General features: G+C 44.6%; 2 long non-coding RNA genes across 3 annotated transcripts in view; one reads left to right on the top strand and one right to left on the bottom strand.

Annotated features, from left to right (window-relative positions):
• LOC143691368 (uncharacterized) overlaps window positions 1–8,137 on the bottom strand; it is a 22,056-nt gene extending 13,919 nt beyond the window's left edge. Inside the window, exons 1-2 of the long non-coding RNA XR_013179492.1 lie at window positions 8,081–8,137; window positions 451–571 (exon numbers count right to left, since the gene is read on the bottom strand). This is a non-coding gene — a long non-coding RNA (uncharacterized LOC143691368). The remainder of the gene's footprint in view (window positions 1–450; window positions 572–8,080) is intronic.
• Window positions 6,210–15,885, top strand: LOC143689734 (uncharacterized). Of its 2 annotated transcripts, none has more exons than XR_013178901.1 (5): window positions 6,210–6,376; window positions 6,678–6,774; window positions 10,812–12,909; window positions 14,260–14,397; window positions 15,511–15,885. It is a non-coding gene; the product is annotated as an uncharacterized LOC143689734 (long non-coding RNA). The 2 variants fall into 2 exon arrangements; XR_013178902.1 differs by having other exon boundaries at window positions 14,260–14,342; window positions 15,511–15,527.

Genomic DNA, 15,885 nt, shown 5'->3' with positions numbered 1-15,885 from the left:
GACGGAGGCACTGAGAGGCTAAGAAACATCCTGGCTCACACAGCTGGGAAGTGACAGAGACAGTTTTGACCCACGTGCGTCAACACCAGATCTCCTGCCTTCTGGACCATGATGTGAAATTTCTAAAACTGATTGGTATTGCGTTATGAGCCTGGTACTTTAGAGGCACTGTAACAATCACCACAGCAATTCTCTGTGGCAAATACTGCATCCCAAGTTTTTTAATGGAGAAACCTAGTGGAGGCAGTAACTTGCTCATGCTTGCTTAGCCAGTAAGTGGGGGAGCTGAAATGAAAACCCAGGTCTGTCTGATTCTGGGTCTTAAATTCTTGGATGCGCTCCTCTGGATGTGGATACCAAAAGACCAAGCCTCAGTTAGGGTCATTGTGGAACTCTGTGAGTATGCCTCATTTGCTTGGCTTGTGATAATGAAGAAAGAGATGGTCTCACCTGTCACTCCAAGTCCTGTCGTAACTGCTGGCCCTTTCTCTTTTGACATCATGTCCCCAGTGTGGACTGCAGTACTGACACAGCCCACTGAAGAAGGTGTCCCCTTGTACCTCTCATGAGTCTGAAAACAGATGAAGCAGGAGGTCACGCCCTCCAAGAACAACCTCCTTTTGGCTGAGAGGCAGCTGGAGAGATTTCAGTTCCAATTAGGTAATTTTTGAGGGGTAACACAAGCTTATAAAAGTGAGAGGTCACAGCAACATTCTGTATGCAGCCTTTTTAAAGGCCCCTGAGGATTATCATCGTGAACATGGTTAGCACTTTCTCCAGCACCTTTACTCTGTTGAACTCTATGTATTTATCCAACATGCCCTCATTGAGAGTCCCAAATCTCACTGATGTGGAAAGGGGGTTGACATTCAGGGAAGTAGGGAGCCTCGAAGCAGAAAGGCAGTGTGCTTATGGCAAGGGGGGAGACTTAGGAGAAGAATCGAGACAGAGGTCCAGAGCAAGGACGGTTAGATCAACTGTAACTCCGTTGTTCAAGTCATTCAAGGGTAAGATTCATGTTTCTTGAAGTGTGATGAAGAATGGGGCAATTTCTCCATTTCCTTCTATTAAAAGAAGCATTAATAAAAGAAAAATGAGGGAAAGGAAATAAATAGACATCTCTGCCTGTTCATTTCCTTAAACTCCAGCATTTTCGATGCCACCAACTGTTCCTTTAATCATTATTTTTTTTACATTTTCTCCTTGTGGGTTTTTTTTTTTTATCATCTATTTCTCTGTGAAGGTAGTGTGAGTCACCTTTCTCTCTTCTGTCATTTAATTCAGGTATCTGTTTCTTTGGAATCTTTTTGTCTGCACCCTACAAGTATCTCATCTCATCCCCCTCTCTCTCTTTTTAAATTGGAGTGGTTTCTTCAAACTCTAAGGAAAACTCACTCCTCTGTGTTTTCTTCCCTCCGTTCCTTTCAGCTGCTTTCCTGAATTGCTATTGCACCAATTCTGTTTTATTGACGTCAATTGGTGCAGCTGGGATGGAGAAGGAGCAACTGAAAAGGAAATGCTAATCAGACCTTTTTATAGAGAATAGTAAAGCACACACATACATACACATACATACAACACAAATAAAAAAAGGACTCTGATTTAAGGAAGAAAATATCTTTCCTCAGTATCCCACACAATCAAGATGGTTGCGCTTCTGAAATCTGCCAATACATATTTCCTCCAGTGACCTGAGAGGCTGTGGGTGCCACCCCATGGTTTGCTTCCCCACATCCTCCCTCTATTTCCACAGTGATAGACAGAGACTGAACTTCAGAAAGGGGAAGGTACACCTAGGTTTGAAGGTCAAGGCCTGGGTGGAGGCTGCCCCTGGCTAGGACCAAGAGTGGGGAGGCCACAGAGTAAAGCGTTGGGCCGTGAGGTTTCCCACGTTTCAGTTAGGACAGGGAGATGGACACATGCGAAGCCCAGGCAGAACTTTGCTGTGAGACCAGTGGCACCAGCTATATTTTGTATAGTTTTTGTCATTTGTTTGTTTTGTTAGCGAAGAAGAGGAGAAGAGCAAGGGACACTGTCGATATTTAAAGTTCTGTCTGTGGCCTAAGATTAAAGATGCTTTACTAGATTTCTTTGAGGATCCTATGCAACTCCTAGGAAGGGAAAACAACCAAGGAAGGAGGAAGGCAATCAGAAGGCTAAAGGAAAAATGAGAGAAAAAATGAACCACCTGGAGGAAGCCTGTTGGAGAAGAAAGAACCCCAGACTGCAAGTTCTCTAGGTGGCCCTTGTTAGGTGGTGATGGTGGTAGTGCTGGCATATCACTTATTCTTTTGGGGCTCAGTGTCCCCAAAACAGGTTTAAATTGGTTAATCTCAAAACAACCTTCCAGCTCTAACATTTATATCATTGAGCAGTAGAAATAAAACCTTTTCCTTTCTTTATTTTGTTATGGGCTGATAACCGATAGTCATGATGTAGGGCTTATTTCAGTCACTGCCTTTACCAAGTCAAAAAGAGAAGTTCTGTTCATTTAAAGTCCGATTCAACATCAAAGCAACTCCTCTTCGCAAGCGCACCCTTCCACAGAGCTCAGAGGAAGGCCCCTTTAAGGTTGGACATGTGTGCAAGACAGGCACACAGGATGCACGTGTGCACCCAGCTCTCTCTCCACATCTGACAGAGCAAGTCATGGGGGCGGGGGCAAGGCAGAGGGAGAGGAGAGGAGGAGATGGGAATTTTCTAATGATCTTCTTTAGTTAATAGGCACAAGTTGTTAGCTTGATCTGAGAAGGCCTCTTTCCCTGTGTGCCAATTCCACCCCCTCCTTTTTGTAATGGGTTTAGTTCCCACAGCTAATGTACTGCGTAATGAGCCCAGAGGGAAGCGGAATGCTCTGGAGTAATGATACAGAGCCTCCCGGGCCCTGACAAAGGACAGAGAGAGCCTGGCTGGATGGTCTCAATGACAGGGTCCAGGCTCCTTTCAGCCCTGGCAAGTCGAAGCCTCCTGCCAGGCCTTGTGCTAAGCAGAGAATCCCAGCCCAGGCCCTGGTATAAAACCCCAAAGGGGTCCTGGTGCAAGACAAACCCCTGCCAAGCCAAGTTTGTTTATTTTTCTAAGTCTTGATCCAACCTTCCTCCCCCCTCCTTCTGGTCTTCCAGTCACTGGTTCAGAGGCTTCTTACTTTCAGGATTGGGTATATTTTCCCCTAGAACCCAGTCCCCATAGGCTAAGAAAATGTCCCTATCCCATTCCATCAGTGCTTACCAGGCTGCTGAGGTGGGCATAAGGGCCACATTTTGGGCAGGTGGGAGGTGCCCAGGGGACTAAATGCCCACTAGGAGAGGCTACTATGTCGAGAAGTCAACCCAAATCCACTGGCCATTTCTGGCTACTCACTCCTGTGTTCTCATCACATTTTGCTCTGGTAGAATATCACTTACTTTACCTTGCACGATGTCACCATTAATTATGTGTACATCTGTCACTCCCATTTGACTTGCCCTTCTTGATTGCTCCTTATTCATCTTTTCATTCCCCTATTGACATTCACAACAGTGACTGGGAACTCATTCCAGGTATACTGAGTTGAAATTATTTGAATGACAGGGAAATGGGTCTTTGGAAAGAGAGTGGAGATCAGTATAGACTTTCTCCCTGAGATCATCAATCCAGTGGATCCAAGGGCTCCCAGCGTCTGTAGGTGCACGTGTGTGCGTGGAGGTTGATGAGTAAAGACAGAATATCAGAATCACAGTAGAAACCATTATTTGTCTTTGAACAAATCCAATGTTTGCTTGCCATTTAAAAAAATCAAAACTTAACAGTTGGAAAAGTTCGGTATGATCAGGAGGATAGAGTAGGTCAGTGGGAGAGGGAAATGGTATAATGAGTACACCCTTCATACACATTTGAAAGCTTACAAAGTGCATATAATATTCATTTAATCCATAGGGAGACATTGGCAGTGCCCTATAAAATGCAGGAATGTTGTCTTGCACTTTCAGAAGGGAAAACCTAGGCCCCAAGAGGTTAGGTTATTAGCAAATGTTACAAACAGTGCCTCAAATCCAGTGCTCTTCTCACTAAACCACAAATGCATAAGAATTCATCATTTTTCAAGGGCAGGCTGCAAAGAGAGACAAGCAAAGCTTAGGAAGCCACGTGAGCCAGAAACATGGTGAATAAAGGCTTGCTCACTGATTCTACAGACCTATAACCTCAGACGCTTGAATGAGATAACATGCAGAACAAATTATAAGGCAGGCCTTTTATTAGGTGAGTAATAAACCAGTGGTGCTTATTGGATAATGACCATTCAGCTAGTCCAACAGCGTCAACCTCTGTGCTAGGAGTTTGTCTCCCATGGGGATTCCATGAAGTAGACAAGGTCCCTGCCCTCAGGGGTCTACTTTAAGAGACAATGCTGTTGGGAAATAGAAATATCTTCAAGAGAAACTGGGAAAATTCATATCTGCTGACCCCAAATCTCAGTCCTCTGAAGCTGATATTGGGTTCACATGCACTTAACCAACCTGCCTTTGGCACCTGACAGTGCTAGAGTCCTGACTGCATGGGGCAGAGCTGCATGGCTCTGAGTTCTGATTGACAGTGCCATTTTTTCAGACTCTCAAGCCGAGCCACAGACTGTCACCAGGGAATCTTCCCATCTCTTGGAAGTTCTAAAATGCATGGTCTTCCCCAGTTTGCTTCTTCACTGTCAGCCTTATCCTGAGAGGGTTGTCCCAGGCTTGTTTCTAGGTTCTTCAGGGAAGAGCCTCTTCACAGCAAATCCTTCACTTTTGAGTGCAGGCAGACATAGAACAGTTATCACCAGCCACGAATCAATACCGCATTCCAAACACACAGCCTCCTTATTGTTTCACCCGAGGACCCTTCTACATGCTGTCCTTCTGTCTAGAATTCCCCTATGGTAATCACATAGCATCCTAATCTGCCAGAACTGCTATGACAAATGCCACACAATGGGTTGGCTGAAACATGAAACATGCATTGCCTCATGACTGGAGGCCAGAAGTTCACTATCAAAAGGCCAGCAAGACCATGCTTTCTTCCGGGGTCGGCAACGTTTTGGTGATGGCAGTTGTCCACCACATGTCAAGTTCTGTCTCCGCTCTGACTTCTGATTTCTGACTTTTTCTAACCCTAGTTTCTTCTTACTGATTTCATCCACATTTCCTCTCTTTATAAGACCTCCAGTCATGCAGATTAAGGCCCTCCCTGATTCAATTTGACCTCATCCAAAATAGGATCTTCAAAGGTCCTATTCACTAATGAGACCACACCTTAATAATTGCATCTTCTAAGGTCTTATTTGCAAATGGGTTCACACCTATAGGAAGACGGATTAATACTTGAACATGTCTTTTGTGGGTGACTTAATTTAGTCTGCAACACATGGTCATCTCCCTTACTTCATTCAGATACCTGCTCAAGTGTCACCTCTCCAGAGAGACATTCCCCATCTAAGATATCTAGCCCATCCCCCAATAATTCTCTATTCCCTTACCCAGATTCATTTTTCTTCATAAGTCTACTCAACACATGTCATGTATTTCCTGGTCTGTTTATTGCCTCTACTATGCAATCTCCATGAGGGAGAAGGCCTTGTTTTTTTGGTGCCTACTGCGTCCCCAGTTCCTAGGAAAGTGACTGGCACATAGTAGGTCCTCAATAATTGTTTGTTCAAGGAATGAATGAAAATGATGAATGGTCACACAGAGCTCCTGTTCCTTAGATCACTTGTTATCAAAAATCAAAGCCATATAAAGGGCTAGGTCCCTAAGAACTTTTCCTTTCACTTCTCATTTCATCTAGTATCTAGAGCAGTTAGTCCAACACTTTATTACTGCATCGCCATCACCACTGCTGTTATTATTTATTTAATAGCTTAACTGCTAGTATATATACAATCATTCTTTAGGCTAATATAACTTAATAATTAACTGAGTGCCTGTTATATAGCGGGAGTGTTCTGTGCATATAGCAATAACTTGATTGATGTTTCTTCAGCCACTGTCATAGCAGTGTGGGTTCAATTAGCCAAGTATATCATATCATAATCATAAAGGAAGGACTATGGCTATTCCTGGGTACTTGTAGGTACAGTGCTGTGATTAGTGCTAGGGGCTTTTCCATATGTTTCCTCATTTACTTCTTGCCAGAACCCCAGGAGGTATGGTATTATTATCCTGCAAGGTCACAATTGGTAACTGGGTTACCAGTATTCTAACTCGGGTCTGTTTGCCTCCAAATTCTATGCTTTTCCCCCTAAACCATACTGCTGCCCTAAAAAAAAAGTCCTCAACTGGAAAGCCCTACCTTCTCAGTTACCCTGGCATCAGCCCTGGTTTGTTCACCTTTAAATGAGAGGACTGGCCTGGGAGGCTTTAAGGTACTAGCTCTAAATTCCATGGTTCTCTCTTTCTTCTGTTTCCATGTGAGCAGACTCATTCCCATGCTTTTGCCTCGTGAGCTTTGCCATCTGCCTCTAGCTCTGCTAAGTTCCAATTTCTTTAAAAGGCCCACAGATAATGATCTGTCTCCTCACTCTATACCCCTTTCTATTTCTCAGAGCATTTCCCTTCTCTGAGGGTTCTGTGGATCCTGTGTCCCCTCTCTGCGCCTCCCTTCCCCCTTCCATGAAAAGGCTTCCCCTGAAGGCCCTGCTCCTCTGACATGCACCCCCTCATTAGGAACCAGTGACGTTCTCTTTCAATTGGCCTCATCATGTTCTTCCTGGTTTCGCCCAGAGCAGCTGCCAAGACTTCCCACCTCGCCTGCCTGGCAAAGGTAACTCCTTTATGCTGGCGTTTGGTTATCAGAAATAAAATAAGGCACATTTCCATTGACAGCATCTAAGTCAATCGAGTCCAGGAAATTGAGCCAGCCTCTCTGTCAGTTATCAGAGTAAGGGAATTAGGATCCAAGCCAGCCTCCTAGAACCGATCTATTTACCCTAAACACCAGCAGTCACTAGCAGACTGGGGCTCCCACTTGGTTTAGAAAAAACGTTTGTGTCATTCTAAGCAGCAAGTACTAAAACACTGTGAGGACTTGCTGGTTTGGAGAACAGAGGGGGTTTATGATCCACTTAAAATATTTGTGTAAGGAAAGCAGGGATTCACCACCTGTTTCCCCTTCCCCTGATATTTATGACAGCTGAGGAATCCTACCCTTCACCAAAGCCTCGGCTTCATGCCCAAACTTTCTAGCCTTTTCTTTGCATTTACATGAACATTTTCATAGAAAAGCATAAATCCCGTCTTGTCGTGAGAAAGAAAAATTGTCCCAGCTCATGGGAGGGTGAGGGCATCAGCCTGATTGTGCAGCTGTCTGTATCCTTCTCCAGATGCAGGGGCAGGGTCCGCTTTCAGCAATTCCTTAGTTCTTTCTCATCTTCATTTAAAAATGCATTGTATCATTTCATTATACAACATAAAATTTCCCATTTTAACCGCTTTCAAGTACAAACCCAGGAGTGGTGTTCGTTGCATTCCTGAGGTCATGCTACCATCACCACGGCCCATTCCCAAAACTTTTTCATCACCCCAAACAGGCACTTTGCACCCATTAAGCATCAACTCCCCATTCCCCTTGCCCTCATCTCCCCACCCCACCCCCGCCTGGCTCCTGGTGACCTGTAATCTGCTTTCTGTTTCTATGAATGTTCAGCAGTTGCTTTGAATGGAGGCCAAGGACTGGACAGCACATAGTAGATACACAAACAAGAGGTGGTGGTGAAAGGGACTCTCCTGCCTGTTTTCAGTGCTTCTAACTCCTGAAATGTTATTTAGTTTTCTTTTTAATTTTAATCTTTGAAAAATTTTTTACTAGAGAAGACAGGGGTTTGTGGAACAATCATGCATAAAATACAGGCTCCCCGTATACCACCTCACTACCAACACCTTGCATTGGTGCAGAACATTTGTTACAATTGATGATAGCACATTTTCATCATTGAACTATTAACTAAAGTTTATGGTTTAACTTAGGGTTCACTTCATGGATGTTTAAACTGTATTCTGTTACCATATATACAATCTAACATTTCCTCTTTTCATCACATTCAGACATATAGTACAGGACTGTCACTCACATTCACAGTGTTGTGCCACCCTCACCACCATCCATTACTAAAACATTTCTGTCATTCCATATAGGAACCCTATACATTTTAAGCCTTAACCACCCATTCTTTATCCCCATCCCATCCCTTGGGAACCCACATTCTAGATTCTGATTCCATGAGTTGGCTTATTCTAATCATCACAAAGCAGTGAGATCACATATTTGTCCTTTTGTGTCTCGCTATGTCACTCAACGTGATATCTTCAAGGGTCATTCGTGTTGTATCTCCACCCCTCATTTAGCTTTCTTTTGGAAGCTTTCTAAAGTGGATATGATTAATCCATCAAAAGATAATTGAACTCACCCCACTGCCCACCTCCTTATACCCCTCTAACTCCCATCTCCTATCCTCCCTGGTGGGCACTCTGGGAATACTTCAGGCAAGTTTCTTCCCTGTCCCTGAAGAACTTACAGACTCTTTGGAGGTATTTTCCAGTTATAAACACTGGAAATTTCAGAGCTGGAGGTGCCCTTCAAGATTATCGGGTCCAAATCTCCTCTTTGCCTAAACTTTCATAACTGAGGCTTGGGAACCAAAGTGTGATATTCAAGGTCACAAAGCTAATTGGTGGCAGGGCAGGAACTAAACCAGATCTTCTAATGCCCAATCCAGTGAGCTTTGAATTATGCCATTGGGATCACCATAAAAAAAATCATTTATTTAGTACCTGTCTTTGGAATGAGCTGCTAAACAAAGCACGTTTAGTAGATAGTCCAGGTTCTTGCCCAAAAGCTTAGTGTGAGAACAGAGAACTGACCGCATCAATGCAGACAGGTCTATTAAAAAGGACACCATGGTAAGTGCACACACACTGAACCGAGGCAAATATCTAATAAATCATATACTGGCTTTATGGCAAGTCTTTCTGGTGGAATTTACAAAGGATCCTGTAAGTTACGTCAGAATCTAGGAGGTAGGAAAGTATTTGTGGCTCAGTGGGAAGTGATAAGGGACAAGGAGGTAGCCTATTGAAGCAATTGGATTAAGATGCCAAACTTAGCACACATGCATACTGAGGATCTTGTGGAAGGTTTCTCTGATTGCCTCTGAAATACGGGTCATGAATTGGTTTATCTCACCCGAATGCCCTATGATTGAGCCACTAATTGTTAAGAATTATAGTGTAATAAATTCACCAGTTCATTTTATAGAAGGTCTTTTTCTCAGGAGTCCAAAGTACTTTCTAAGTGTTATACTGCCCCATTATCTCACTGTGCTAAATGCCGGATGATTGTGCCCAGAATATTAGCCAAAATGTCTGCCCCTAACCTAACCTATCTTAGCTTTCTTTCCCCTTATTTGGTTCAATTGAAGTCCACTAAAGCCACCGGGATAGCTTCTGCTTCTGGATCAACTCTCGGTTATCCACATGCAGCATGACTATTTTGGGGGTCTTCATTTGCTGTTGGCTGAAGACAGACCATTTCATGCAAACTGTAATGAGAAAGGCAGACTTCTGCCTAATGGAGGGCTAGACACAGAAACTTAGAATGGCTCTGCTCTGGACAGTTGGCCAATCCCAGGGACCAGGTGATGTATATGTAGTCACTCCTTGATAGGAGACCCATTTGCTCTTTCCAGAAAGCTTGGGTCTGGGTGATGATCAAGAAACCCACATGTTTAGCAGGACTCTGCAAATGCTTGTTGATGAACGAGCATCATTAGTTAATCCATCTGCGGGCTCTAAACACCCACCAGGGATTTGAATTCCACACTACTGAAGCAGCAGGGGCAGCAGCTGTCGCTCAGCACCTGCCACAGGGGACCTGGCTAGATTTCAGAAAGGGTCCCCTGAGGCCAGAGACTTGCAGGGAAGAGAGATTCCAAGGGTATCAGGGGGTGACAGCTGGGGTTGGAGAGGAAGGTGCAGAGAGGAACTTGAGAGGAAAAGAGGAAGGAAGGGTGTGGAAAAAGATAGTAACCCTTCATGGAAATAGGAAGAGAGAAACACATAGAAAAGGGGTGTCCCCAAAGTGAAGCCAGAGATCACTAGGGGGGTTTTGGCAGGAAATCTCAGATTCGTCTCCTGATTTTCCCAAGGACAACTTCCTGCTATTATTTTGGCCACCAGAGGGCTCCTGTATTCCAAAAATATTATGGAAAAGTGTCAAATGCCTCCAATACTTTCCACTCCAGGCTTACCCAGGTGAAATTAGCAATGTGGTCTGTTTATGTGTATGAACAATCGTCTTTGAGATGTGGAGAGCTGATTCTGACACTGCATCTGAGAGTGAACCTCTCTGTGCTGATGTTCTATCTGCAAAATTGGAAACGGCTGTCCTGTATCTTGTTATAAACTACAGCTAGGATCAGGTGAGGGAGAAGCAGGGGGAGAAAAAGCTTCTAGCAAGCAAGACTTAAGACTATGGAGATAACAGATTGTCTCTTCTCAATGTCTATATTTAGTTAAGGATAAGACCTGGATACTTTGTGCAGTCTTTGCCCTGGTGAAACTCCAGTGTAAGGGGAGAAATAAGGCACATGTGTTTGGTCAAAGGCTCAAGTTAATATGCCAGTTCTGTTAATTCTCAGCTATGAGACCTTGGCCTAAACCCATAACCTCATAAACTGCAGTTTCCTCTTCTGTAAAATGGAAAGTGTTCTTAGCTCACAAGATAGACACGAGAATTGTATTAGATAATATATTTGAGGGGACTTGATACATGGTCAAAGCTCATTATTCTCTCATTTATTCTAGTATGCCATACTAGTGAGACTGATGTCACCAAGAATACCGACACAGCTGTAAAACTGGCATGCTCAGTCTGGGGAAGAGGAGACTAAGAAGAACATCATATCCGCTGTCAAATGTCTGCAGAATATCCTATGAAAGAGGGATTAGACCTTTTCTATGTCATCCCAAGAAGTAGAAAGGGGACCCATGGGTAGAAGTATCGGGGAATCAGATCCAGCTTGATAAAAAATTCCTTGATTGTCCTAACAAATAAAGCTTTCCAAAAACGGAGTGGGTAGTATATGGTGGTATTCAAGGAGAGGGTGGATGGGCAATCATAAGAAAGCTGGAGTGCAGATTCCTGCATCAGATGGGAGAGGCTAGACTAGGTGATGCTCTAGAACCTTTCCAATACAGAAAATTTTATGATTATTTGTTGCAAGCAAAGGGAAAAAGGAAAAGCATTGCTATGTCAGATAAGAGCCCCAAGTTGATCAAAGGATGGTCTCCCAGCCTCACAGCTGTAGATGTGAATACTTCTTCCATTTCATACACTCCTCTGCATGTGGCCAGCTCCAATCTTATCCTTGACCATAAAGTCTCTGCTTCCCAGCTCTTGGATAACTAGTTCTATGATAAGAGTAGTGTCATTCACATCAAAGGTAGTTGATAAAGATTCACTCCAATATTTGTGGAATGATTGATGTTTTTGACACAACAGTGGATGCCGAAATGAAGGTGGACGGAAGGCAAAGCTGTGACTAAGGAGTGAATAAGTGATAAAGAAAGGGGTGTGGGATGGGTGCAGTGGAACACATGGTTGGCTCAAAGTTCAAGCTTCTTTAGGTCTGGAGCTGTGTATGTTTGGGCATTTTCCTTCCCTCTGTTCCTCCACCCTACATTGAGAACAACCTTTCTCTCATAGCCAGGGAATTCTATCAAGGGGCTGGAGTCTACACAGAATGACTTCTGGAAATCCTTTCTCTGTGTGAGTTCCAGTGTAAAACTAAATTTGCTTTAGGTCTTCTCTCTATAGGGGTAAGTGAATTTTCATGATTTTTCTGAGACAGAAAGGGAAGAGGAAGCATTCCAGGCTGTCATGGAAGGAAGCTACCAAAGGGAATCGAGGGAAGTAGAGAGAAGAAATGTAGCTTAGAAGTCAAAGCATGGCATTCCAATCTAGAGAAACTTGGTCATGAAACCCAACTTGATCATTAGCTAGAGATGAAGCTTTGAATAATATCCAAGCCTCAGTTTCTTTATTTGCAAGAGGGATATAAAATGGGATATAAAAGAGGGATATTATGAATTTTGCTGAATAGGTAAAGGGTAGTCTAGGGCATGGCACATCACGGCTTCCAGACCATGGTAGACTGTTCTTGTCATCATAGAGTAGGTACCAGTAAGAAACAAGGGATTGGAAAACTTCAGAAGAATATGCAAATGTATAGAGGCTGAAGAGAAGTGTGAGTACGTTTATCCTGAAGACGCTGTGTGTCTGGAATCGTGTAAGTCGAGCTGGCTTAGGGTTTAGTTTGACTAGAGATAGGAGGAGAGCAGGACCTGGGTATGTGAAGTATGTAATCACACATGCAGAATGTCTGTCACCTCAAAAAGAAACAGATTGGACCATGTTGTATTACAACAAGGGTACAACATTCTCCATGTGGCTGGACTCCGGAAAGCAAACGGGCCCCCTGTTGCATGTAAGGCTGCCTGAGAAAAGGCAAACACGGACCCTCAGAACCAGTCTTAAAGTAATGAACGTATTGCAGGGCAGATGGCAGCCAGCTGCTCTCCAGTTTTTCTAAGGCCAGCAGAAAAGGAATGTGCTCTGACTCCATCAGGAGGAAACTGCATTACCCCAAAGGGTTTCCCTACACTCAGCTCTTTTAAGACACTGGGATTACTAATCATGGGAGATCGTGAAACAGCCTGTTCAGGTGCTTTAAATATAAGGCCTTGGCTCATACTGGTTAAGATGATAACGGCCTTTATTTGTCCTTTCTGGCCCAAAGACTCTCCCACCCTCACTGAACTGATGCCTGGATACCTGTACACCCTAAAATGCTGGCTGTGATAACTGCATAATGTATCTCTGGAAGAATGGGAAAATACCAAGGTTTTTAAGCCAAAGTTTCATGATTTGTCCCAGGTTTGTGGGGGTTGGTGGTAGAGACTGGAAGGAATCAAATTCCAACCACTGACCCAAAGAATGTACGCTGTTAGGCAAGGTGTCGTGCCAGTGGAGCACCAAGTGCTAAACAGTCCCCTCCACTACGATGCAGGGCAAACATAACCACCTTTCCTCTGCACGAGGCCCTGGAAGAGACAGGTTAACTGTCTTTAAAAGTTAAGCAATTTTCTTCTCAGGAACTTGAAGTGGGAGGGAGTGAAAGTCACCTGTCCTGTTTGCAAGAACTTCCTATCTCTCCCCCTCCAACCCAGGCTCCCTGCTGCAGCCTGAAAGATCTGCAAACCCAGTGGATTTCAGGCTTTTTTGTCTATGACCTGTAGTAAGAAGTACCTTTACACCATGCCCCAGGGCACACACACACACACACTTTTTTTTTCATGAAATAATCTTTATCCTTACTGCATGCATACACTCATATTTTCTATTCCATTCTATATTTATTCCACTTTAAAAATGTTGGTCATGACCTGGGTTTCACTGCATAATCTGAAGTTAGAAAAACAATGTTCACCGCTGATCTCTCTTTAAAAGCCTGCAATTGCTCTCCATTTTGCACAAAAGAATTCTCAAAATAAGACCATTTATAGTCCTGCCTTCCAGCTTCAGGTCTGCCATTCTCATCTGAACACCCTGTATTCTCAACACACCTGGTGACTAGCCTTTCCCAGGAGACCCAAGCTCCACTCTGCACACTTGCATCTCTCTGCCTTGCTCATGTCCTACCCTCAGCCTGGACATGTTTCTCACTGCAGGACATACTCCTCTCTACCCTAGGAATGTTCCCACGTGTTACTTCCTCTGAAGCCTTCCCTGGCCTGCCTAAGCAGAACCAAACTCCCTACTAGACTCCCACAGACTTTAGGAATTTTTTTTCTCTCTCTCTCCCCGCCCCCTCCCCCCCTTTTTTTTAATTGTTAAGCTGTTTTATTAGCCCTACAAATGCAGGGCTTACAAAAATTTGGATGACTGGATGGTGTATAATACATCACTCTCCCCCCCCTTTTTTTTACAGTATATAACATATTGTATACAGTATATAATGATTATCTGAGTCTCCTTATCATGGCCTAGATGTCCTTCTGTATTTTGGAAATGGTAAAAATGAATTATGATTAGTCCTTACTCTCTCCTTTCTCTGTCTTCAACCCCTTCCCTCTCGCCCTATCTCCATAAAGCTCAAAACCCTAAGCAAGGGGAATATCACCGTGTAGGGGAAAGAGCAGTGGTCAGAATTAGTGGTGGCAAACCAATCTGATTCTTGTTCTCTTCCTCCAGACTTGCAGTCCTGTTTCCAGGGAAGCTGAACTTAACAAAGGCGAATGCAGTTCATGTGAAGTACAAGAAAAGGCAAAATTGAGGTGGGGAAACCAAGGCAGAGTGAAAACAGTGGCTGGCTCAGGCTGCAAAACCAAGGTAGGGGCTGACTATAGGATCAGGGATAAATAATACTGATTCACAGGCTGCAGCATAACTCCATTGCCACACAAATGCCCTGCTGCTGTCTCAGGTGGTAGGCAGTGGGCATCCTGATTTACAACCCATTGCAGAGTTTGATGAACTCTCAGATTGCCCTTATCTATATAAAAATAAGAACGAAAACACCCCAGTGCTCTGTGGTCTTAATTGCCTGACATTATTCCACCAAATCACAGAGTATCAGATCTGGAAGGGACTTTTAGGGGTCAATTAGTCTAATCCCTTGTCTTGCAGCAAATGAAAAGGAGACTGCAAACAGGCTAGCAACTTGACCCCCACACTCAGTTGCATCCAGTGTTAGCAGCAAAGTGCTATAAAGTGCTATAAGACCATCCTCTTCACATACAAAGGTCAGGGCTCCTATGCTTTTGTCGATTCAGAAGGCTCCAAGGTTGCGTTTGGCCTAGATTTCAAGGCTCCCTCAAATTAGGTGTGTGGCTCTTGCCTTATCCTTAAAAGATTCTCAGAGATTCTACAGCCTCTCTCTGGTCAACCCTTCTTGTAACCTGCTACCAAGTAAGCTATTCTGGCCTTCAAATTATTGCCTCCCTATTACCGGAAGTGCCTAAGGTATTAACTCACAAGTAACAGGTGCCAAATTGCCTCTTCTTTTGCACAAGATGTTCAACTAAAGACAAATTTCACATAAATTGCCCCAGCCTCTGCTCTTTTCCCTCAGCCTTCGGCCTTTTTTGGTCTTTTTAGCACTCAGGGCTCCTAATCCTGTCTGCTGGGAGTCTCTGGGATGAGATGTAGGGAGCAAAACCTGGGCAGATAGGGGGGCAGCCATCAGGTTGTGCTGGAGCAGGCTGGCAAGTGGCAGGGCACCATCTAGCAAGCTCCAGTAGGCAGGAGGGAGAAGGCCTGGTGCAGCTCCACTCAGGGAATGGGGAGGCCTCTTTAGGACACTGCTAGACCAACACCTTCATCTTGGAGAGGTGGAAGCTCAGGCCGGAAGTGCAGAAGTGACTTGCCCAAGCAAGTTAGGGAGAGCAAGCTAGGAGAACACCCCAAATCTCTGCAACCCTCTACTGTTTGCCTTTCACACAGCTACCAAAGGCGGGAACGAAGACTTAGATCCGCAGTGAGATGAGAGAGCGGCAGTCAAGGCAGGGCCCGGAAGCAGGCCGACCAGGCGCTTCCCGGGTCAAAAGCAGGAACGTCGCACAACTCCAGGGGGCGCCACCGACATTGCATTCTATGTTCTCTCTGGCACTTCTGAGCGCTGCTGAAGATGGGGGATTGAGAAGGCATGGCAAAAAGGGCAGGCGCCCTGACCTTACTGAACACCCGTTCCTAGGGGGCTGGTACCTGGGGGATCTGTCCCACCTCGGGTGGCCCCAGAGCGGAGGTGGCCGGGCCCCCAAACTCTCCCCGCGGCCCCTTCCCAGGGGAGCCGCAGACAGGGTCCAAATGTCTTTCCCC

The sequence above is a fragment of the Tamandua tetradactyla genome, chromosome 7 (genome assembly GCF_023851605.1).
Source record: "Tamandua tetradactyla isolate mTamTet1 chromosome 7, mTamTet1.pri, whole genome shotgun sequence".
Lineage (NCBI taxonomy): Eukaryota > Metazoa > Chordata > Mammalia > Pilosa > Myrmecophagidae > Tamandua > Tamandua tetradactyla.
Note: the sequence above shows the minus strand (reverse complement) of the source record. Positions and strands in the feature narration are given on the sequence as shown.